Source organism: Struthio camelus, chromosome 3 (assembly GCF_040807025.1).
Source record: "Struthio camelus isolate bStrCam1 chromosome 3, bStrCam1.hap1, whole genome shotgun sequence".
NCBI classification, from domain to species: Eukaryota; Metazoa; Chordata; class Aves; order Struthioniformes; family Struthionidae; genus Struthio; species Struthio camelus.
The window spans coordinates 10,942,115-10,966,182 of record NC_090944.1 but is presented as its reverse complement, the minus strand read 5'-3'; the positions used below and the strand labels follow the sequence as shown (position 1 = coordinate 10,966,182).

The 24,068-nt window shown below is 49.3% G+C and overlaps 1 long non-coding RNA gene across 2 annotated transcripts; it reads right to left on the bottom strand.

Annotated features, from left to right (window-relative positions):
• Positions 1-416: 416 nt before the first annotated feature.
• On the bottom strand, positions 417-24,068 carry LOC104138995 (uncharacterized). Of its 2 annotated transcripts, none has more exons than XR_693023.2 (3): positions 23,835-24,068; positions 13,780-20,362; positions 417-4,565 (listed from the first exon to the last, which is right to left on the bottom strand). It is a non-coding gene; the product is annotated as an uncharacterized lncRNA (long non-coding RNA). The 2 variants fall into 2 exon arrangements; XR_693024.2 differs by lacking the exon at positions 417-4,565 and having other exon boundaries at positions 13,046-13,953; positions 14,070-20,362.

The following is a 24,068-nucleotide window of genomic DNA, read 5'->3' as shown; positions in this document are numbered from 1 at the left end:
GAATGCAAAACAAGAGCTGACCTTTACATGACTCCTTAAGGACTAAAAAGAAAAGCATTCCCTCTGGACTTGTGGCCTCCTCTGTATGCTCTGGCTCACATGGCAAGGGAGCCCCAGCTGCCTCTGTGGTGCTGCTTCAGCACATCCATCTGCTGCTGACTCTGCCAGGCTCGGTGACAACCAGGAGGGCGCCGCTTCCAGAGCTCTTCTGGGCACCCATCAAACATTTTTCTTTTTATTATGGGTTTTTAACAGTGGCTGTTGAGGTTCTCACCCTGCCAAGATGCTGCAAAATTCATAGTACATAAGCATGGTGGCCAGGCTTAAATCCTGTACACCTTTACTTAGAGGATCTCCGAACTGCCTAAAACCATGGCAAAAACTCCCAACATAGTCACTTCCATCAGCAGCTGTTTTATTCCCTGCATTTGCAGTCTCTAGGTACCAAAGGCCTAAGGCTTAACTAGAGCTTTAACTGGTTTGGATCTACAATATCCACTAAACAAAGCTGGTGTTCTCCATCTAGGTCTCAAAGGACCAGTGACCTCATCGCAAGAGCCTTTACTGGACCATCAGGCAGGGCAAGGAAATGGCTATAGTGCCATCCCTCCTCAGGACCTTGTTTTAGGGGTGAATCTTCACCCTTGGCCCCGCGTCTGAGCTTCTGCCTTCACTGTAGGGGTCTGCTGAGTGAGACGATTCAAACGTCGCTGATGATAGACCAATCCCACATGAATTTCTCTAGTTCCTTCTTTGAATTTTGGGCTCTGCAAAGATGGTATCTTATTAAAGAGGACAGATGCTTTAGCCCAGGAGCCAGGCAGTTTTTGAGGACTCCCAAAGGCAAATGTCAACATCCAGGCTAGGAAATGCCTCCCTGGCGAACCCAGGCTGGTGATCAGCAGCCAGAGCTGGGGACAGTCCTCTCCACTCCGCTGCGTGTCACGCCTTCTGCCTTGGGATGAAGGTCTGGGAGAGATTCGCCAGCTCGCTGTGCTGAGACGCTCTCCACACCCCCAACGGCAATGGAGAGACTCGTCTGTGCTCTGACATGAGTTGTGGGGAAGGCTGAAAGCATCCAAGCGGTTTAAGTCTAATCCTCATTTCCAAAGCAGGCAGGTTCCACCTCAAGCAAAAAACAACCCAAGACAACCTCTACCCCTCCTCCCTCCTCCTTTTAGCCCAGGAAGCATACCCAAAGCCTGGAGTTTTGCTCTGGGAGGAAAGAGAGGCGGGCAGGGGTTGCAGCTCAAGACAAAAGTGTGTTAATTTGGCATGGAAGAGCTTTTGTCTCCCTGTTTCTCACTTGTCAAGCGAAGAATGTGCTCCTTTCCCTTCCCCACTCAGTGCCAGCGGTCCCTATTCATATTCTGAGCTCATTTATTACAGTGGGAGCTAGAGCAGCCCTCTAGCTGGGCTGGGAAGCACATCTGCATCGTGATATAGTCAGAAACCCAGGTCTCCAAATCAGTTACTGACCTTCAGCTGCTCCAGGAATTGCTCAGGATGGATTTGCATGTTGCATGCGGGAGGGAGACACTCAGCTTCGTTTTCTGCCTTTCTGCTTCCCTGGCTTCCTCAGAGCAGAACTGTGATCTATTTGGTAGATCACATTAATTACGCCTCATAAAATTTCCCCATTTGTCCTGATCTTCTTTTTCTTGGTGTCTATTCTGATTGTTGATGCATGGACTGTTTTTAGCTTTTTTCCCTAAGCCTTTGACACGTATGAGATGATGCTGATTGTGTATCCCTCTATTTGCAGCCCATCCCCTCTTCCCTCCACATAACTTTTGAACCCACTGATCCCAGCCAGATTGGATAGAGCATTGAATCTCAGAGAGGTTGCATTCCCAGGAATGTTTCTCGAGTGTTTTTCGGTCAGTGTATTTATGCAGCAGTGGAACGTGCTCGAGGCTAACTACTCAAACTACATCTGTATCAGTAAACGATACTGATGTCTTGGCCTGTCTTCTGCCCCAGAGACTGGTCTGGCCATGTTCAGCTGTCGTGAAAGTGGGGAATAAGGTGAATGCAGAACTGAATTTCACCGAATCCTAGGAAGCAAGTGATGAAACTGGGAAGGAGATCAGTTTAAAACAGATAACAGAAAGTAACCCTTTGCACAGTCTGTATCAGAAAGCGTCAGCAGGATCAAAAAAAGAGCTAGAAAAATTCATGGACAGCAGGTCCATTAATAGATGTTGAAGACGAGAGTGGGATGTCCTCTCAAGCATCTTAGATCCCAGAGGTGTAGACGCTGGGGCAGTGCAGGAGGAGTGGTCCACAGCCAGCTGACAGGTTCGTATGCTCTCCCTAAAAAGCGTCTCTTTGGCCAGCATGGGCTCAAGGGACCACGCTTTGACCCACAGATACATTTCCTATATTAGTTCCAGTTTGTATTACCCCAGATCCTTGCAGTCCTTCTTGAGACTGAGGCCTTAGTGTGCTAGGGGCTGTACATGCGCATCCCACAGCCCTGTGTTGGAGCAGGATGGCCAACAAAGGGGACGCAGGGACACAAATCGATGAGGGCAGTACAGCAGCAAGGTAGAAGTCCTGCAGAATGAGAAGAAGTAACCAGGGCTCGTGCTGTGCGGATCATTTCCAGACCCTCCCCTGCAAAGCTCAAGCACTTTACACCAGCTCTGGACCTGGTCAGTCACTGTGTGACAGCACTAACACGGTGCACTGCTGATTTTGGGTGCTGCCTGGTCTCTGTGGATAAACGGTCCAAGGCAGAAGTCCTGCAAGAAGAGAGGCCTCGGAAAACACCTGGGGGGGCTTTGGGGAGATAATTATCCTCCACGAGCAGTTCTCAGTCTTCTGCGGGTGTCACATGCACAGAAAAGCCGGGAGCATTGGAGAGCTGAGTATCAGTGTTTGCTGAGCCACAAACATAGAGAAGCTGGAATCATTTGTCTCAGTATACTAGTTATTAATTCTTGCAGCCAGGAGGGAATGCATTCTCATTTCCTTGGCAGTATCCAATTCTGGCAGAAAATGAAAAGGCAGAAACATCGACTCTCCCATATTTAAAGAGCGCATGGACTCCTAGCCCGATCTGGGGCTCTTCCCAGCCATCTGGGGAGACAGTACGAAAGCACCTGGGGTGTGTGCAATTGCTGTGTAAGCTTCTGGTCTGAACATTGCCAATGCTCAGATCTAGCGAAATTTGGTGGGTGTTTTTTAACCTTTTTTAGAGGGAAAAAAACAAGACAGTCCAAACCCGTGTTCATTTATAAATCCCTACACACCCATGCGTGCATATACCCAGAGTGTCAAATAAATAAGTAAATATGGGAAGGCTGCTTCAGTTCTCCTAGGATTTTATCCTCAGCCCACTGCTGGAGAGCAGAGCATCCCCTGAATAAAATCAGTAGTCGGCTCAAACTCCCAGCAGGCTTCATGGAGGCTCCGCAGTTGCTCCTGCCCGGAGATAAAAGATCAGCTTTGGGGGAGGGCTTTGGCATTGTATTATTTCAGTTTCTGTTAAATCCCCTCCTCCTTTTCCTGGTTACTTGAGGCTTATGGGAGAGGGAGGGTGGTGAGAAACGCCCCATCAGGCGAATGCCATGTAGTGGGGGAGTTGCAGGCCAGATTTTGAAGAGACAGGAAGGTGCCAACGTCAGCAAAGCTCCTGGCGGAGTTGGGAGGCTCACGCGGGTATAAAGCACTGGTCTCAGGCACAGCACTGCTTTTAGCTCCAGCTCCAGCCAAAGCAGTGCCCTGAGACAGCCTGGGAAGACAGGAGCATGGGAGCACATGAAAACCAGCACAGGAGCTCGACTACAGCGTTCGCTGATGGAAACCAACAGCACAAGTTAGGTCTCTGCTCACTACTGGGGATCTCATACACCTGGGGGGACAGGGTACAATTCAACATCAGAAATTTGCTGCTGTTATAGTCACTGGAGATCCAGGGCTCCTTTGTGGGTCTTTCGTGCTCTTGGGTATATCCTACCTTTCAGCAGCTCTCCTGGGGCTGGGCCTCCCGTAAGACGAATGTCACATCCGCTGGGTCCTGTGTGATTGTCTCAGATACCTGGGCATCTCTGATGACACTGGCACGTGCGTAAATGCCCACACGTCAGCAGAGGAACAGACCCAAGGGTCTACAATAGCTTTAATGGCCCCCCAGGTGGAGTGCATGGTGGGCTGCTTTTATTGCAGACACCAAAATACCATGTCTGAATGTAAAATCATTTCATACCCCAGGTGCAGGTTTCATTGCTTAAACATCCAGTGCCATTTTGGATGAACGCTATGATGTGGGCTGGTGGGCTGGCTGGACACGTTCATCTGCTGGGCAGAGTGCGCAGACTGTAAATACCACAAGGAACAAAAGTCGAAAGGATTCCTGAAGCTTGCAACTTAATCCGATCCCTGTCCCTACGTCCTTGTCTCTTCAGTGTTGCTGGTATTCAGAGTTCCACTGCTAATTGGGAGAGTTCGAAGGCTCCATTACAGTAATTCAGAAATCCCCCTGCCACATTTCTCCAGGGAATTTTGAGTTGCTAGGACACTCCTGGGGTCATCCGAGCCAATCAAGGTAAACTGCCAAGCTGAAAGGAGAATAATGAAAAGCAGAGGTGGTCTGGGTCAAAAGTGGATTGGGTAGGAAGAACCTTCCTGGTTTTGCAAACAACATTTTAAAGGATCATAGATTCCACCAGCACCATTGAAGATGGGGGCAGGTTGTGAGCTTTCCCAGACAGAGATCACATGATGTCTCTCTGCCTGCGGAGATGAAGAAAGGCAGAGGATTGACTAAAAGGATTTCTGCATCCCCAGCAACCTTTGAAAAATGGTCTTTCATCAGGTAAAAAGCAAAGAAGCTCCATGCAATGGACAAATCTTTACAGCCTGCAGGTTTGCATCCCATATCTCCCAGGCATCTTTCACCTACTCCCACAAGACCCCTAGATAATCCCATAATCCTCATTCCTCCTTCTTGAGTCCCCTTGGTCACTCAAATGCAATGCTCCCACTGCCCTCTCATCACCTTCCCCCATTTGTCACCCATCCTTGGCCCTCTGGCTGCAGATACAGCATGTCTTGGCCTTGTTTGGAGCTATGCAGGTGCTGAGCAGAAGGGTATAGGTGCTAGTTGCTGTCTTTCTGCTCCAGAGCATACCAGGCAGGCTGAGGAACTGCTGCCCCTGCCCTTCCTTCAGTGACAACAGCAATGCAGCCCTTCTTCTCCAGTCAGCAATCAGTTCTGCCTAAAATTTACAAGAATCAAATATCTTTGAGATCTGCACCCCTACCTGATATGCCGTGATTTGTCAATACATTTCAAGATGATTAGCCTCACAGACAAGCAAGTGGCTAAGTCTGCATGGTCCTATAAGCCTCTTTCTTTAGGAAATCCAACAAAACAGCATTTCAGAGCCTTTAGTTGGCTGACATGTGGTTTCATTTCCTCCAAATGTTACTATGTAAACATTAATCAGTCTAAATTATTCAAATTACAATTGCCAAGCATGGAAGTAGCTTAGGCATTAACGAGGAAGAAAAGTGAACAGATTGGTAGAGCAGAAAGTGTCCTTTGGCTGGAGGTCAGTGGCTCCTGTCCAACATATGCAACTCACACCTCTTCCTCTCCCATAGCCCCTGGAAATGCCTCTCGTTGGGAGGCAGTTCTGGCCGGGTCTGTCCAGCTTCCAGGGTTTCTGCCTGGCTAGCTCTAGGGGATATTTCTCTTCGTGGAGACTATAAGCACCTTGAGATTTCACTCCAAACTGAGATGTCCCACAGACGGGAAGGCCTTTGTTCAGCTCTGCCACCAGTTTTTCACCTGCTGCAGGCAGGACTGCCTTGTGTGGCTACTGTAAAACAAGGAAAGGTGTGAATGTAAGGCTCAGGTCTGACCTTCCAGTCCACCTGTGCAGACTCGTGATTAGTTTAACCTATTTCTCAAGCCAGCTAAGCCACAAAGCACTCCTTCTGCAGAATAAGCAGCCTTAGGGGCAAACTAGGCCTGGAACATTTGCCCGTAGACAAAACAGGTTGCTGTTTTTTGCACTGATGGATCTTCATAGTGACTGACAGAGATGGCTGACTGCGTCTGTAGGAGGAGAAGAGGCTGTAAGGCTGTATGCCCCATTGCTCAGATCGGACCAGCTAGAAGGTACCATGCCTACAACTCCAGTGCAGCCATGAAGGAGGGGTCCTGGAGGCAGACTAATACCCTACCAAGGGGCCTGATGCAGCTCTGGCTCATCTCTGGGAGACAAAATGATTGCAGAGGTCGTTCATTGTGCTAGCTCTCCTGAACTAAAGAAGACACAGACCTCCAAAGCCCAGATCTGTGAAGGCCGTGGCAACACAGGACATTTCCTACAGCAAATCTGGGTGCACCGTGGAGACCATGGCAGCATGTTGGCATTTGTTGCCTCCCCAGCCTGCCTCCACAGAGCTAGGGAGACTATGTCAGAAAAGGGGAAAAAGGCCCTCACCCTTTCTCAAAGCTTTAGTGACCGTAGCCAGGCCCTTCTTGGCCTCTAAGCTCTGAAGCGTGCCATCTCGCGCAGGTTTTGATAACAACCTTATACACAGCATGTTGCTATCTACTAAGTACCCCATGCAAATATCACAGATGAAGCCAGTGAACACCACACCTAGAGAGATAAGGAAGGGCAGATGTGACAGCAGGTTGTTGTTTTAGTCTTCGGTTTTAACAAGACTGGAAAAGGATCCAGGCTGGCTCCTGGAAGGTCTCCTCAGGCCTTTGCAGACCTCTGAAGGGGCTGAGCACTGTATTCACAGCTCCGGGGCAGTCATTTCACATCACATCCATCTGCCTGGGATAAGTTGCCAAGATGAAACAGTCATAATGTGGACACCTTTAGCATAAAAATAAATACCAAACAACAAGCAAAGTCCTTGCCATTTCCTCTAATAAAGACAAGAAGCTACATCATTGCCTCAAGGGGCTCTGGCTTTGCCTGGAGTCAACTTGGGACATGGAAAATTCCTACAAAGAGTTATTTGCTCAGCAAACCCTCTCAATTAGAGGGTGGCATGTCTCCTTGGGTATGGTCACGCTCCTCTGAGCACTGGAGGTGGGTATCTTACCAAGTTCAAGCCCATCAGTAAAACCACACTAATATTCTGACAGACAAGCGCTAGCAGATCCAGCAGTTAAGGAACCTGCTGTCTGTGCCCTCATTTCTTTCTCTGCTGCTAGAATTTGCCACCCCCAAAGCAGAAGGGGACACACATACACCTCATCCATCCCCTGCCCCAGTGTATGGGAGGCTGCCATGAAGGCAGATTGGTGCTGATTTGTTGACCTGTTACTGGCTTTTCTGTGGACAGTAGCTTCTTGAAAAGAGTAGAAATAAATTCCCCAGGTGTCCCCCAAAGATGCTGTGGGATCTCCACCCTTGGAGGTGTTCAAGACTCAGCTGGACACAGCTCTGAGCAACCTGATTTAATTAGACCTTCACTGAGGAAGGCATAGGACTAGATGAGCTCCAGAGGTCCCTTCCAGCCTAAATTATTCCATGATTTTAAATTGCTGTTTTGATCAGTGCAGATAAAGTAACTACTACTAGGTCCTGGGCCAGAAATAAGTTTCATCCCTAGGGGGGCTACATGTGGGCAGGTAAACAGATTGCTCTGTAGCTTTTTTTTTTTTAATTAACATTTTTCCAGGTTGTTTTTGAAGAGCCTGCCTGAAAGGCATTCTCTTTAATTGGAAAGACTGCTATCGTGGCACCAATACCTGAAATAGATGTGAACCACTCATCTAGAAATGTCACGGCAGACCCTCACAGGATGGTCTCCAGTGATGGGGGTGGGGCTCTTTTGAGGGCTCTTCAGATTCAGCATGTTGGAGCAATTTTCAAAAAGTGAAGCAGGTGTTATGTGCGGAAAGAGTAAGCCAGACTCTGAGCTTGGGTGAAATGACATCAGCCCAAGGAGAGTTGCTCATCTATGGTGAAAGCCAGACAGAAATCACCTGCATCCAGTATGTCATCCAACTGCAGCATATACTAAAGCAGGAAATCATCAAGTCAGCCCTTGAAGTTGGTGTTTAAACTATCTGGAAAATATCCCAGACATTAAACACTTGGAGCTGCTAGAATAAGGTCAAAATAAGTGAAATGATATCTGGGAAAGGAAGGAACGAACCCATCAATCTTCAAGAGTCAGGAAGAGCTATTTTAAAACCTTCAAGAGGAGGAATTTTGAATTTGACCAGAGCAATGAGGAGCACTGAAAATGACTGGGTTTCCCTCTTTGCTTTGCTGACAGTCCAGTTTTCCACCTCTCTGTCCTAAAAACATGGAAAATTTGGGTGTTTTTCTTTGTAGCCCTGCTCCTTTCCCTGCCGAGGTATAAAATCCTCCTCTTTGCTCCAGAGGCAGCAGCATTTCCAAAGGACAGAAGCCAATGCCTGTGCTCAGAAGCCAGAGGAAGGCATCTGCGTTGCTCAGAGACTGACTGTGAGCTTGTTTTCCACTCAGGTCTAATTCAGTTTGGGAAGCTGCAATGAGGTTTTATAGGCATTATTCCTATGGGCATGACACTGTTCCCTTTCTACTCAGTGTTTAAGCACAGATTGGGCTGGCAAAACTGTGGAGCTCCTTGCTGCAGGATGTTATTGCTGCTAAAAGTTGACATGGATTCAATGGGAGACCAGATAATTTCATGAAGGTGAAATTCAGTGACGGTAAGTGAGTACACAGAAACCACGGACAAGTTCAGGAAGACCCTGATGAGTCTGGAAGAGGACTTGGGGAAAGGATTATTTCGGTTTGCTTTATTCTTATATCATTCCCTAGGCATCAGCTTCTGGACACTGTTTCAGATAAGATATGGGGAGAAACACCTAACCAATGAGAGCTGATCTTATGCCTGTAGATAAAAGCTTGCATGTCAGACCCACCTGGTTTTGCACACCCCACTCCAACTGAGACATTTGTGCTCTTTGGTCTCTGGACTCATGCAGTTTAGACTCCTGTTTGCATATTGTCTTGTCCATTATAATTTCTAGGACTTAGCATTTGGCTTTAGAGGGGCAGTTTCTCCCAAAATAGAGGCCTGAGGTAGCTTCCACTGGGCTCCAGCTCCCTCCCAAGAGGAGACAAAACTGGTGGGGTTTGTGTGTTACTCCAGAGACTCCCAGATGAGTTCTTGGTAGTCCAAGGGAGGGAAACCATGAAAGAAACCAGTCCCAATCACACATCTGCATACCTGATCCACAGATGTCTATACTCTGGTCTGAGCAGATATTTGTAGCAGAGCTAAATTGGGGTTGGGATTTTATTTATACCCGCAGAATGTCCTTGACTAATGGCTAAATACCTGTGACTAAGAAGGATGTTATCTGTATTCGGATAAGTGTAGACTGCCTCTCTTCCAGCCAGACCTTGCAGTAAAGTCAGTGATGCGGGTCAGGGCTGCAGTTTAGTCGGTGCGAGTGTGCACGGGGGAAGGGAGTGAGACCATCCCTCTGCCTCACACATACACCATGGCATGTGAGCTACTCAGCCATGTCTCCGACAGATCGCACACTGCTCACAGCCTAGTATGGTACTCCTCAAGGTCTCATCTGCTGCTCCAGAGGAGCAGATTTCCTCCCCATGGCCACAGCACATCGCAAAACAATGGCCATGAAACCTAGAGCAACCAGCTGTGCACTACTTCCAGATGCAAGGACCTCAAAGTCCTTGCATCTCACATTTTGCATTGACTTTCAGGAGTCTTTCAGGTAGAAAGTATGAAAGAGTGCAGGGGCGTTAGGTGGAATTTAAGCCATCTGTGCACAGGCCCTGCATCGTATTTACTACAAGTTGGGTTTCTAAACACCAGAGGTGCTGTGGATCGGAGCAATGGCAGATTTATTACCTGCCCCCAGCTCACTTCACCTGGAGACAGCTTTGGAGTGACAGAATTAGCATCACTAATCCATTATGCAGGCAGGATGGAGAAGGAGGAGAAAAAAAAAGGCTTGTGAGGTTTGCAGCATGAGCAGCTCTGGCGTTTCACAAGCAGATGGAAAGCAGTGGGGTGGGCTGAGCTCAGTGCTGAGCCCTGGCACCACATGTGCAATCTGGGCAGGGGGATCCTCAGGGCCCACCACCAGCCCTGGCTTATTGGCTTGTCCTTGCCCGGAGTCAGATATTTTTAATAACCTTTGTCAGCTGCCGAAACTTGGCTCTGGGGATGATAGCTTCGCTCAGGACTGGTTTTGTCTGCTTTCACCAGTGAAACCATTTACATGACTTGGCCCGTTGCTAAAGATTGATGGCACATTTTACTGGAAATCCTGAGGGAAGGCGTTCCTTTGCCATGGGATGTGCACGACAGCCTTTCACATTGCCTCTATGAACCAACTACCACTGTTAAAAAGATGATTTAGACATCAGCACCTTCTGCACCTCTCAGAATGGATGGCTAAATCCCCAATTTAGCCATCCATTGCTTTGTTGGGCATCTCCTCGGCTTTTTGTGGCATGTCACTCAAGCCAGGAGAGTGAACCTCTGCTGATAAGGCTTGTGGCAGCCTAAAGGCAACATCCCAGCAGCTCTCCTGAGCCCTGGGTAAGGGCCAGGGGGTTTGAGGAGAGCTGGGCACCTCACAACACCCACTGTCCAAAGCCAAGAGACCCTTAACTAGCTATTAGGGTCTGCAGGCCTCAAGGATGTGTTTGAAAGCCACCTCTCAGGACCTTCATGACATTACTAAAGACAGAAGAGATTCCCCCTTCCAACGAGACTGATTTCAGGAGGGAGTTTCAACCTCCAGATCCTAGTCTGACAAAAGCAGAGGCTGGCATGAAATAGAGACTTACCTGCTAGGGGACATGCCTTGCCCACTATGATGCCAGGCCTGCAAAAGCTGTCCCTCAAAAAACTTGAACCTGGACCAAATTAAAAGAGAAAGAAAACAAACTACAAGGACTGCTGTCCTCCATCCTGAGAAGATGTGTCCTAGGTCACACTGCCAGGCTTGGCCAGCATGAAGACCCCTGGCAGAAGGACCACCTTTTCTCTCAGAGCCCCTACATCTAAATATTTGGGAAGAATTCACTGTTCCCAGTCTCTCCCCATCCCCTGTTGCTACCACTAATCCCTTTCCTTCCAGATTTGGGGTATAAAGTCTCTGCTTTTGTAAGCTTTTCAGTAAACCCAGGTTATTCTGACAGTGTCTGTCTGGGGTGCAGCTCTGTATTTGGCTGGAGGGAGAAGGTCACTGTCAGTGGGTGATGTCTGAGTGGTCTGGGAGCAGTGAGTCCTATTCCCAACCCTTGCGGGCTCAGGCTCCTCGGTGCATACAAGGTCCTGGGGCAGCCCAGGGCAAAAGTCCTGTGAAGGACAGCATGGGGTTGTTTCTTGACAACCCCAAGTGATCTCTTGACCAGTAAATAAACCAGACCAGGGACCAAGTGGGCCCTGAAGCCTGTATCTGTTTGGCTATATCCTCCAAATGAGTGAAAAGCCTGATCCCTGGACAGTGGCAACCCCTGATCCGTGCGTGGATTTGCTCAGGGGCGTGCTCATTGGCTTGGGCCAAAACCGCCAGGGATGCTGACCTAGTGGAGGTGGCCTTGGTCCGATGAGCGGGTGCTCATTGGCCCTGTTTTGTTTGCCGGCATAAATGTAGCCAACAAAATCCCATTTTGCTCTCTGCATCCGGATGCATTAAGCCTTATGAGAAACTTATGTGGGACTTCACCTTATATTAACCCCATGTTCCTTCAGGAAAACATGGCAGGGACCTAGGGTTCCTCAGAGGCCAGACATATTTTATTATTGTGTAATTACATGAGTCATTACAGCAGAGAAGAAAAAAAAACCTAAAGAGAAGGGCCAGCCACAAGCTACTACATCATATCCCTGTCCTTGTTCACTGTATTTGAGATGCAAAAGAAAGTCTGATGGCTCCAGGAAGCGTAATTTGCTTACAGTGCTGAGTGGGAGACTGGGAACAATATTAGTGCTGCATATATCATCTTTTAAATGTCCTGTTTATTTATAATATTCTCCCATGACCCACGCCCTGAACTTAAACCTCCCCTCCTTGTTTTCTTATCCGCTCATCTCCGGGTTTTTACATAGCTGGGAGAAGGGGAAGGACAGCCTGTTGGTTAGCAAGCTTCGCCTGGCCCTTAGGAAACACAGATTAATAGAGCTGAAAAGGATCCCGAGAGGTCATTCAGGATCCCTTTCCCTGCCCCACAGGAGGAGAAACTTCACCAATATCCCTGCTGGCAACATCCGTCTGACGGACTCCTCGAGCAATGAAGACACCAGCCTCCCTGGACAGCTCCTCTCCACCCTCCACCCCCTCCACCAGGTAGTACACCGAACTCAGAGCCTCCTGCCTCGTTCACCTTGGGCGCGATGGACACCTCCTTCCCCTCCTTTCTGTCCAAAGACTCCTGTCAAGTATGCCCTGGGTTTTCTCTGCTGTAGACTGAACAATCCCATTTGTCCCTGCTCAGTCCCATTGCTCTGCTTGCCCTGGTGACCTCACCCTTTGGTTGGGCTTTTCAGCCCAGGACAATACCCACAAAACAGAGAGGCCCATAGCAAGGATCTTCATCTGCATCCACACCCTGGCCCTGTCTTCTGGATATTCCCATCTCCTCCTTTCCCTAAAAAGTCTATTTTCCAGTCCCTCATCCCCACACACCTGTGTAGAGGGGTTGTTTGGGTCCATGAAACGCAGAATCACAGAATGGTTGAGGTTGGAAGGGAACCTCTGGAGATCTTCTAGTTCAAACCTCCCGGCTCAGGCAAGGTCCTCTAGAGCATGTTTCCCAGGATCACATCCAGACGGCTTTTGAATATCTCCAGCGAAGGAGACTCCACTACCTCTCTGGGCAGCCTGCTCCAGGGCTCACTCACCCTCGCAGGAAAGAAGTTTGTCCTCATGTTCAGATGGAACTTCCTATGTTTCAGTTTCTGCCCGTTGCCTCTTGTCCTGTTGCTGGGCACCACGGAGAAGAACCTGGCCCCATCCTCTTGACACTCCCCCTTCAGATACTTGTACACATTGATCAGATCGTCTCTCAGTCTTCTCTTCTCCAGGCTGAACAGACCCAGCTCTTGCAGTCTTTCTTCAGAGGAGAGATGCTCCAGGCCCCTCATCATCTTTGTAGCCCTCCGCTGGACTCTCTCCAGGAGTGCCATGTCTCTCTTGTAGTGGGGAGCCCAGAATTGGACACAGTACTCCAGGTGTGGCCTCCCCAGGGCTGAGGAGAGGGGCAGGATCACCTCCCTCGACCTGCTGAGACTTGCTGAGACAACTTGTTCTGGGCCAAACCCGAGCCCATAACAGAATGGGTGATCAGGTTCAGAGCTGGACCCTCACATTGCTTGGTGGGCCCCAATAGACAGTGTCATGTCTCAGACACCAGTTAATAGGAATAGTGCCAGCATGGCAGTGAATAGGGCTTTTTGTTCATGCAGGTCTTACTGGAGATCTCAAAGAGAGCAATATTAGCCCCTTCTGCAGCAGGGAAAACTGAGGCACTGACCTGTGATTTACTTACATTCCCCCAGCAGGCGTTAGCTCCCTCTTGTGCCACTCCCCCAGCACTTCATTCACTAGACCACGCTGTCCCTCTGAGCTTTTATATACTGTGTGAACACAGCTCTGAGTCTGCCTGCAGCCTTAGGGTGGCTCCAGTACTGCCTTTCCCCCACAGCTGAAACTAAGTCAACTCTTTAATTATTCCAGGATACTCAAAAAGGGATAATTTTCTATGAAATGTGCTTAAATACATGTTTAATGTGTATCTTTAGGCAAGTACTTACAGGAAGAAAGTCTAGTGTGGCGTGGGCCGTGTTGGTCTCTGAGACTTTTCAGTACTGGGCATCAAGAGGTTTGCAGAGATCTCCTAATGCTGAGTGAGGGATCTCTGAGCAGACAGGATCGGGGCAGGGTCCTCCACAGAGGTGGAGGGAAGGCAAACTGCCTTTCACTTCAGCCTGCCTTGTGCAAGAGAAAAACCATGGGTTAAGCTCTGCCATAAAGTATGAAAATATGCTAAAAATAGATGCAGTTTCCTGCTGGAGTGTGTTTGTGGCTGTTTGAAGAGTCTTACCCAGATCTCTGTGCTGAAGTCCTCGTGAAGCTGAGGGGAATGTAGGATGTGCCCTTTTGGACAACAGCGGTCCTCAGCATGTTGTTCCCCATCCCGCATAGGCCAGGCTGGCCCTGGCATCAGCCTTTCTCTGAGGCAAAGCCCCTTTCACCATGCTGTGGCCCAGAAAGTGGGTGCCAAAGACTTTTGGAGGTTCTTTAGGACAACTCACCAAGTCACCTCCTCCTTGTCAACAAATCAGGTCCTTCCCTTGCCTCTCTTCAGCCTGCTGCACCTCCCTGGGTGGCCAGTCCTGTGGCAATGACAAGTCCCTGGAAGTAGCATTAGAGGTTGGGACAGGGTGTCTCACAAGAGGGCTCATTCCAAACAGGAATCCCATAATCTCCATCCCTAGATATTTTTAAGAACAGGTCACAGAAGCACCTGCCAGGAATAGTGCAGGTGGAGTGATGCTACCTTGGAGCAACAGGGTGGAAATGGGAGCTCTCCTTCCAGCCCTTCTATTCTGTGATCGTCCCCAGACCCAGCCAAGCATGGGCAGCAACAACACAAATCTTATCCTGAGTCCTTCCTGCTCCTGAGTATGGCTGATCTCTGTGCCACATGTGAGGCTTTTGCAGGAAGGGCTCTCGGGAAGATTTGTGCCCTGCTTGGTTGGGTCTGTGACGACCACAGACTCAGAGGCCTGGAAGGGGAACTCAGGTTCCTCAGACTCAATCACACAGCTCATCTTGCAACCCCAGCACCTCATCCTCATATATCTGTTCCTTCCCACTGGCACCGTGTGGTGGAGTTTCAACTAGTTGAAAAAGGGGGACCTCGGACTGTAAAGGGAAGGTCCTCATGCAGCCCCGAGCCTAGCTACTGCAGGGATCTCTTTCGATGAGCTGCACCTGCAAAATGGCTTATTGAACAGCATCCCTATTTCTGGTTTGCATCCCACGGTGGGGGTCCCCTTGCTGTTCATGTAGATAGACCCACTTCTCCAGTTCACCTGGCTGATAGCACCAGGCACTGGTTCAGGGGCACTCGCATGAACTGCTCCCCCAGCATCTCAAAAGGGACAGCAAAGCAGCCTGGAGTAGTGGGAATGTCGTGCTTGCTGCTCAGCCTTTCCCTTTACAAGAATGTCTAATCCTTGTCCACTTTAAACAAAACGTGTCCAGCATAACTGCAGAGCTTCCGAAGTGGGGCTGGGGGAGCTGAGACAGTTTGCAGGTATCCGTCACACTCTTCTCCATCTCTGCTGTAGCCGCTTGCTGCAACTCAAGCAGTCTGTCTTTCAGAAAAGCACTATATAGAGTTAAACTTGAGTGCTACTGCCTCTAACCTTGAAACCATAGAATATTTGTGTTCCTCTGTTGATTGGGACTTACAGCTTTGAGAAATGAGCATTTAATGCACCCGAACCTCCTGGAAACCATCTAAAAGCTGGAAGTCATTTTTAGACTCTTTATGAATAGTCCTTAGGCAGAACCCACCCAGATCCTGAACTGCTCTTCGCTAGCAGCAGAGCCCCTTTGCCACCTGTATTTAAATCTGTACATCTAACCTAGCATTTTCTGTATCCCCCTATATATAAACACAGTCCTCTGCCCACTTTAGATGGGCTTTCTCTTAGGCGCTGGGGCTTAGTGGTTTTCTCCCTCTGACCTGTAGACCCCCCAGGACCACTGCTAAGGAGGCCCCAAAGTGTAATGCAGGACCTCCTGCCTTCTCCCGGCTCTCCAAACAAGGACTTCCACCCCATACAAGCTAGGCTGAAGACCCCTCGGACAGCCCTGGCTGTCTCCAGACCTCATTCCCTGCCAGTATGTAATGCCCCCAGCCGCTCTTCTCTCAGACAGCCCCAGGTGTCTGAAGCCCTTCCTGACCCTCCCTCCCTGTGGCTCTGGCTTGGGGAAGCCTTTGAGCTCAGGCAATGCCTCAGGGGTCGCTTGCCAAACCTGCAGATGTTCCCCTTCCACAAGGTCCCTGGACATCCCTTGCTCCCCTCCTCCCTTCCCGATCAGCTCAAGCCAGAAAAAAAGCCACAGAAAGAAAGAAAACATATTCCTAGCTCCAGCCCACGGGGAAAAGGTCTGGAGAGCTAATTATAGACTAATGCATTAGGGCCATCAATAATTCAGAAAGCTCTGAAACTGAGCTGGAGATGAGATGCAGGACAGCGCTTGCTCAGCTGCAGAAGCACCCAACACCACTCTGCCCCGGGGCTGGGGGTGGCAGAGCACTGGACAAACACACAGGATATCATGCTGTCATTAAAAGCGATGCCTGCTGCTATAGCTCTCCTTCTGTCCATAACTCTCTCCACTGCCTTGAGCATAGAGATGGACCTTAGTGAAAAGAAAGATTTTTTTCAGGCTAACTATTCTAAGATAAGGTCAAAGTTCAGGTGATTAGAGGCTACAGACCTGGGAGAGGGGCTATGAGTGGGACTTTGAGAGGATGAGGAAGAGCAGGACTCACTGGAGGATCCATCAGCCACCGCTGTGCACTGGAAGATGGGCTCTAGCACACAGTTCCTGCGCTTGTATCTCTGACAGCTTTGCAAGACTCAAGAGTGCCCTGCATATTATTCACCTGCTATGCACCCCCACCCTTCCTTCTGCCTTGTTTCGAACACCCAAAGCCAGGGGGCCACTGCCATGTTCTTATGTTTTTCTTGCTATTAGGTGAGTTCTGATGAACTTTTGAGATGACAGAGCTCTGCCTTTTTCTCTCCCCCTTGAAAAGCAAAACTCTTGCCCACATCCTTCTTGCCCATCTGTCCCCAGCCAGGTTGCAAAGGGCTCCTGGGCCCATTTCTACTGACTATCATGGTGAGCAGTTCCTGTGGCTTCCAGGTCACACCAGCCAATCAGCTGCTAACCACTGGAAGGCAGCAGAGATCTGCTCTGGCACCCGCTCATCCTGTAAATTACCCTACATGCATAAGCCCATGTACGTTAAGGACTAGAAAACAAATTCAGGCAACCTGGCAAAACCCCAGGAAAGAAAGTCTAACCCAGAAAGTATTTAGGGGCCCAGAAGTCGATTTGACTGACACCTAGGTTCCTAACACCGCAGGAGAGGGAGCAAAGAAAAATCCCTCCTAAACCACACAGTCCTTGCAGAACTCAATATAATTAAAATTCAGAGCAAAACTCTGGTAGGGATTAAACCTGCTGTCTCACAGGGTGCCTTTGTTCAGACTATTTTTGAGGATGACTCTCCAAAAATTAAGCGTCTTGAAAGGGCCCTGAAAAACCTGATGTGCTGGGCCTACTCTGAGCATCCTCAAATGCCACTGAGACCAGCTTCAAAAGGGTGGTGGCTGCTGTCCACTTGCAGGGTGCACCATAGAGAGGCTGAGCCAGCCCCTTCCAGCAGCTCTAGGAGCCGCCTAAATTTGGGGCTGGACTAGGAGATACGGGAGAGCCTTTGTAGGTCTGTTACAGCGGGGCACAAGCAGGGCCAGCCCAGCTCAGCATGGGTCAACCAGGCCCACAGAAATCCTTTTCCACCCGAAGACACCTCAAAGGTCCTTTGCAGAGTCACTGCAAATCCATATTTGCTGGGCTCTTCCTAGACTCTTGCTCAGGGATGAAGGCCCGAAGGGAGTTTCTCTGGCCATGCTTATGTGGCAAAGCCACAGACTTCCACCCATGTTTTCTTTTATGTTTTAAGGGAAACAGCCCCTCTGACCCTCTGCTTTGAGAGCTGAACAGGGAGCCCAGGTCCCTGCCCAGACTGAGGCTCTGGCTCCCCCTCCTGACACCTTTTCCTATTCCAAAAATCCTCTCAAATGCTGGTGGGGAAGGAATTGGGGTGGGGTGGGGGAGGGGGAGGATCGCTCTACATGCATCAGCTATGGACCTCCAGCATGAACACACTAAGAGATGTAAGCCAAACCTCTGAGTGGCTCAGACATCCCTAAAAATTCAGGTTGGTGGTGGCTCATCCACAGCACGGAAACCTTTTAAGAAGAAATTGGCATTTAGGCACAGCTTCTATCCAAAAAAAAAACAAAAAAACTTGAAGCACACTGAGTCAAACCAAGCACTCCCCAGTGCAGTGCCTAGCATGCATATAGGCTATACCCCTATCCCACAGACCTAGCATAGGGCGAGCTTTCCCCCACACATGTGTTTCTCTGGTGCATCAGGGATTTGCAGCTGGGAGAACTCCTCTTGCTTCTCGAAGCCCCATTTGCCACCCCGAGGTCTCTCCTGGGGTCAGTGGAATAGGCCCGCTGTTTTGCAGCCTGCTGGCCCACTAAAAAGCCATTAACCCCCAGGCTGCCTATGGTTCACCTTCGTGACCTCCGTGTCCAAGGAGGAGAAACTGGGAGAGGTGCAGAGGGGAAGAACTGGGGAAGGGAGCATCCCTGAGCAAAACAGGGGACAGAGCAGGGAGGTGGCTGTAGTGCAGCTAGCCTGAGGGAGGTTTAGGTGAGGGGCAATGCTACCACCAGGATAAAGAGGCAAGGAGCAGCCAGGAGTATGTTTAAGTGGGGTATTAGTAGACTACCGGAGCAGTGAAAGCCTTCTGGAAAGCAAGAATAATGCTGCTTGCAAGGTTGTGCTCGATTCCCTCCAGAGCAGGCGTGTTCCCTGTGGGGCTGTCAGCGGAGGGACAGGATCTCCGAGTGGGGCTGAGCCCCCCCGCAACTTCTTCTCCTGCCTGTCCTCTGCTCTGCTCCAGCTGCCTCTGCCGAGCTCTCACCAGTAGATGGCAAGACAGGCCCGTGTTTCAGGGTGGTGGAGAGAGGTCTTGGCTGGGGAGCGGCTTCTCTGGTGTCTAATACAGGGTTCAGCTCACCCTGTGGCCTCTCCCTCAGTGCAGGAGCCTTGCTCCTTCCAGTCGCCTTTGCCCCAAAATTTCTACAGGCCTGGCATTTTGTAGCTCTCTAGCCCTTGGTTCAGCCTGGTTGACATTGCTCACTGAACTCATTTATTGCTGGGGGAGCGCCGACGGGCAGGCAGGCAGCCAGCCAGTTGGGCACATATGCTTCGTTTCCTTAGGAACTCGATTTAAAAAAGCCAATGGCATTGGAGTTTGGGGAAAGGGAGGAGTAATGGGGAATGGCCAGATTTCCAATCCTTTAAAAAAAAAAAAAAAACCTGAAAGAGCAGTGCCTGGCCCCTTGCAATCCCCCTTGCAGGCCACTGGGCTGCATTCCTTGCCAACCCTGCCTGAATCTGGGCTTCTCAGGAGAGATTTGGTTCACTCACAAAGTTTTAATAACTTTGGGATTTATTCCAGCGACCACTTTCTTCTTTCTCTCCCTAAACTTCCCATTCTGTCCTTCTACTTATGGTGCCATGTGGGTTTCCAAAGCACCATACATAGCTCAGGGCAGGAAATCTCCTCTCTCCATGCCTGGGGCCATGCTGGTAACCTCTCCTGGCAGCTAATGGAGGCTCAGCAGCAGTGTGGTACTCGCTTTCTCCTGACAGTGCTTTGTGTGACTCTGGACTCTTTAGGTGTCATGAGAGCCACCATGTGACCATGGTTATCCCTGAGTTATCACCATGCACGGAGGCAGTATCAGAGACCCCCCCCTCCCCACATGCACACAGACCCTGGAGATTGACTTCTCCAACCAGCAGCAGGGAATGTCTGAGCTGGGAAAGGGATAAAAAGGGAAGAAGAACAGATGAAAAAAAAAAATGCATTGCATTGCAGAGTAACTCCATTGCTCACATTACAGTGTAATGTCATCTATCAGCAGCTGGATTTGCACTGAAATGCTGATCCACCCACTGATGGACAGGAAAAAAAAAGGCAATGAAAACAGTGATAGTATTTGCTTTGAAAAGCTGGGAAGGGGAGAGAGGGAAAAGCTGGTGTCACAGAAACACGTATAGCCCAGTTTGTATGCAACCATCACATTCCTTTAAGAAGAAAAGTTTTGCCCTGCGTCGTCGGCCCCTGCAATACAGCATGCACAAGGCCTCCCAAATCCAGGATAGGGACAGGAGAGGATGCAGCAACATAAATCAGCTCATTTGACCCAGGTTGGCTGTCTAAGGGTGGAGGCAATTGCCCTGCCTCTCCCCACTGCTCTGAAATCACTCCGTAAGCAAATTCTGGGGACACACAAGAAATCTGGGGCAAATACAGAGCCAGCTGTATCTCTGACACCAGATTTAGCCACGGAAAGGCCTTTACTCCTCCACCAAGCAAAGACTTCTGCTCTAGCAGCATCGCTTGCTCCATCCATGCCCCAAATCCTGGCAGTCGATGCGTGGCCAAGTGTCTCCCATGCCTGCATCAGCAGCAGCGTTCACCGTGTCCTCTTCCACCTCCTAGCCAAAGAAAGAGCTAATTAATTAATGCCTTCCTGGGAGAAGACAAGTCAAGCCTTAAATTAAACTTTCCACTTCAACAGCCACCTCGGCGGGGACGGAGACCCCTGTCCTGGCCTCATAACAAATAAAGCTGTGACACACTCAATGGGAAGTCACTAGTGTGTCTTGGAAGAGACAGAGATGCTTTTTCTTGTGGCACGGCAAGTGGCAGCACTATGAAGGGTTTTAGAAACCAGTGCCCAAATAGCTCATGTCCTGAGCTCACCAAATATCTAATTGCTAGCCCCGGAAAAAAAGCCGTCATGAAGGAAGGCAGAAACATTGGCCAGAGCAATGAACAGAAACGTCTTGGTAGTATCTGCAAAACTTCAGGAGAGTGTCTAGGTTTTGACTTCCTAGACTACCGCTGCTGGCAACGTCACCACTGTTGTTAGTGGCATTCTTCTCGCTGCAAGGCCCAGAAGACCTGGAGAGGGCTCAGCTCCTCATGTTCTGTCTAGACAGCATTTTGGGGGAAATTCAAAATGCCAGGTTAGGGGCCAGCAACCAAAGGTCATGTCTTCCCCTCGCCTCCTTGCTCCCTCCTCCAGGATCCCAAAGGCAGACCCATTTCAGCTGTTGCTGACTCCCGGACTGTCCAATGCCCAAGCTGCTTAGGGTCTTCACCCCTTCTCCACTTGGCCTATTTAGGTAGTCCACTGAGTACTGAATGATTTAGGGAGAGGGACACAGGAGGGATGGAAAAAGCCCCAGCCTGGGGACAAGCAGCAGACCCCTGTTCCAGTGTTTCTGCCAAAGGAAGCAGAAAACTGAGGTGCACCAGGGGTCACATCTGCAACTTCATGGCTGAGTCCCAAAAGGAGGGCGGTCTGTTTCTCAGCCCAACACCATGGGTGAGCCAACAGTGGCGGGTCCCAGCTTCCAGACAATGGCTTGGGGGCTATGGACTGAGATGACTGCAGAATGATTTTCCAAAATCCCCTTGTCTTTCAACTCCTGCTGCATCCCTATGTGAGATGCCCTTGGGTTCCCAGCCCTACCATGCCTTTTTCCTCCTCTGCATTGTGTAATTGCCCTTCTCAGCCACAACCCTCTTTGCCATGGTGGCTGTATCTCCATTACAATCACTGCAGAGTCAGATCCCTCCAGACTGACCTGGACTTTTGCATAGATGCACTATCTGGACCAGGCTGCAGTGCCTCCCCAAGAACCAAGGCACAACCATTTCCACGCAATGTGGATCTCACTGCTCTCACTCTCCTGCCAACCAAGGAACCGAGGGGGTCACCAGCAGGTATGCATGTCTGGGGACGTAGGGAAATGTCCCTCTGCTCTCTCGAAAGTTGAGCAAATTTCAACTTATCTTGGGCAAATGGCCCAGCTGGTGTCACAAAGTTTAGATGCTGGAGGTGGAAAATCTGCTCTTGGCATGAATTCCCAGGACGTGCTGCCAATAGAACAAATTCCACTAGGCAGTCCTGGGTCACCAGGAGCTCAGACATCTGCTGTATCCTCTGTGGCACGTCTTGAGTGAGACCCTGCCGCTTCTGGGGAACGGCTGGGGCAGTCCTTCCACCTGGCAAGACTGGAGTCAGATGGCCTGTGAAATAAAGGCGTTGCTGTTTTCTTGCCAGCCAGCAGAAAAAGCAGCTGAATAAACCTCTAGGCAGGCTCTGTCCTCTGCTACGTGTCATGACGCGGCTTTGCAATTCCCTCTGCTGTTAATGGAGGAGGCAACATTCATTGACAAGGGCTGAAAGAGGTGGTGCCATGGTGCTGTCTCATCCAAACCAAGGGCTGAACTTTAGTCATTGGGTTCCATGGGGAAGTGTGGACAGACACACTAGCAATGAGTTGGAGGGATGGGGGAGACATGCTGAGCCCTCAGTGAGTCCTGGGGTCCTGCCGCTGCTAGGAAGAGGCTGGATTTTGCCAGAGGCCATTTTCTTCCTACATCCTGGATGCACATTGCTCTAATCTCCATCAGCAAGCTCGAGCTAGTGCAAGAGCAGCAACAGCTCTGATGGGATGTTTCTGCAGGGAGGCTGCTGTGCAGGCTGACAGGGAGACTGAGGCAGGTGACAGTGACCAAAGCTGACCCAAGCAATGAGGAATGGGACCCTAGGGCATGGTTTGTCACCCTCCAACCCTGCCTTAGGACACCCACTGCCCCACAAAACAGCCAGACCATGATTCACCTGCCCTCCTCCAGGCACAACAGAGAGACTGGCTGCAAAACCAGCTGCCCTGGGCACAGACCTGCACCTCGTTGACTCTCCTCCTACACTTTCACGTGGGTAAAGATGGTTTTCTGCCTGTCTGGGGATTTTTTTTTTTTTTTAAATATGTCAGGTTTCATATCACCTCCAAGCAGGGAAGAGATTCCAGGAGAAAATAGAAAATGAGGTCGTTCCCAGTTCCCAAGGTACATTTAGGAACAAGGCAGGCTTTGACACGCATTGGGGCTTGGCACAGCTTCAGGCCTACATAACGCACACATGGGAAAAACCCACGTACTCAGGAAGGGAGGAGGGTGTAACACAAAAAAGGGGTAACTGGAAAAAAGGGAAATTGCTCTGTTTCATTGCTTGTCCTCCCTCCCTTTACATTCTTCAAGGGCAAACACAATGGAGAAGGGTGTGGAGGGACGTGTGCGTGCATGCGGGTTCCCTCTGGACACAGGCAGAGGGAAGGGATGTCTTTTTGCAAAAGGAACATTTTTGATCTCATTAAAAACTCACGAAAAGCTTACCTTGTGAAAGAGCCTGAAACCAGTGGAATGAGAACAGTATATTCATTTTCTAGATTTATTCCAGCCTGCCTTTATACAGAAACAAACTCCGCAGTGTCTGGGTCTGTTTCTCTGTGTGCTGTTTCTTCTCCCAGTTAGATGATGCAGAAATAATACATTGCTACCAGTTCTTGAAAAATCAGGCAACCGGGTAAGGGAAAAACAGCTTGCTTAGGGACTCCACTAAGCAAAGGGCCTGCCCTTTCAGCCTAATCCTTCATCAGGCACCAGAGAATCAACCCACAAGAGAGAGATTGAATAATATATCAACTACAGGAATTTTTATTAGACACCGATATCAATCAGTTGCAAGACACAAATCCATACTAAACCAGGTTTCCCTAGTGCTGGAGCTCAATAAACCACTTATTCCACGAAACTGCACCCTCGGGATGTTATTTCTGTGTAACTAAACATAGACACTCTGTGATGAGCTCCATATAAGACACTAAAGAAAATGTCATTTATCAGTTCAACATAATTTAGTGAATGCTGGCCAGCCATATCAGAGAGACTACAATGTAATTCCTGTATTTACCAGGGGAATGTACAAATATTGCTACAATCTCTAACTGAAAAAACTATGAGTCCATTGAATTAAACAAGATAATAAAAATATAAATGATGATTATAAATAACAATACAATATTAAATCTCAGGGGTTTTTTATTTACTTACAGATTTTTGAGCTCATATAGTGCATATGCATTTTCAGAAGATTGTTTTCCTTCAAATGAGAAGGGTTAGAAATGTGTGGATTGTTGCTAAACCTCAGCTGAGAGTGTCTGAGAATCACAGGACTCCAGGAGGTGGGTCTTTAAAAATGCACGAACTCTAACGACCTTTGGGTTTCAGATCCAAAGAGCCGACAGCATCGGTTGAAAAGGAAATGGATGGTTGATGGATGAACTC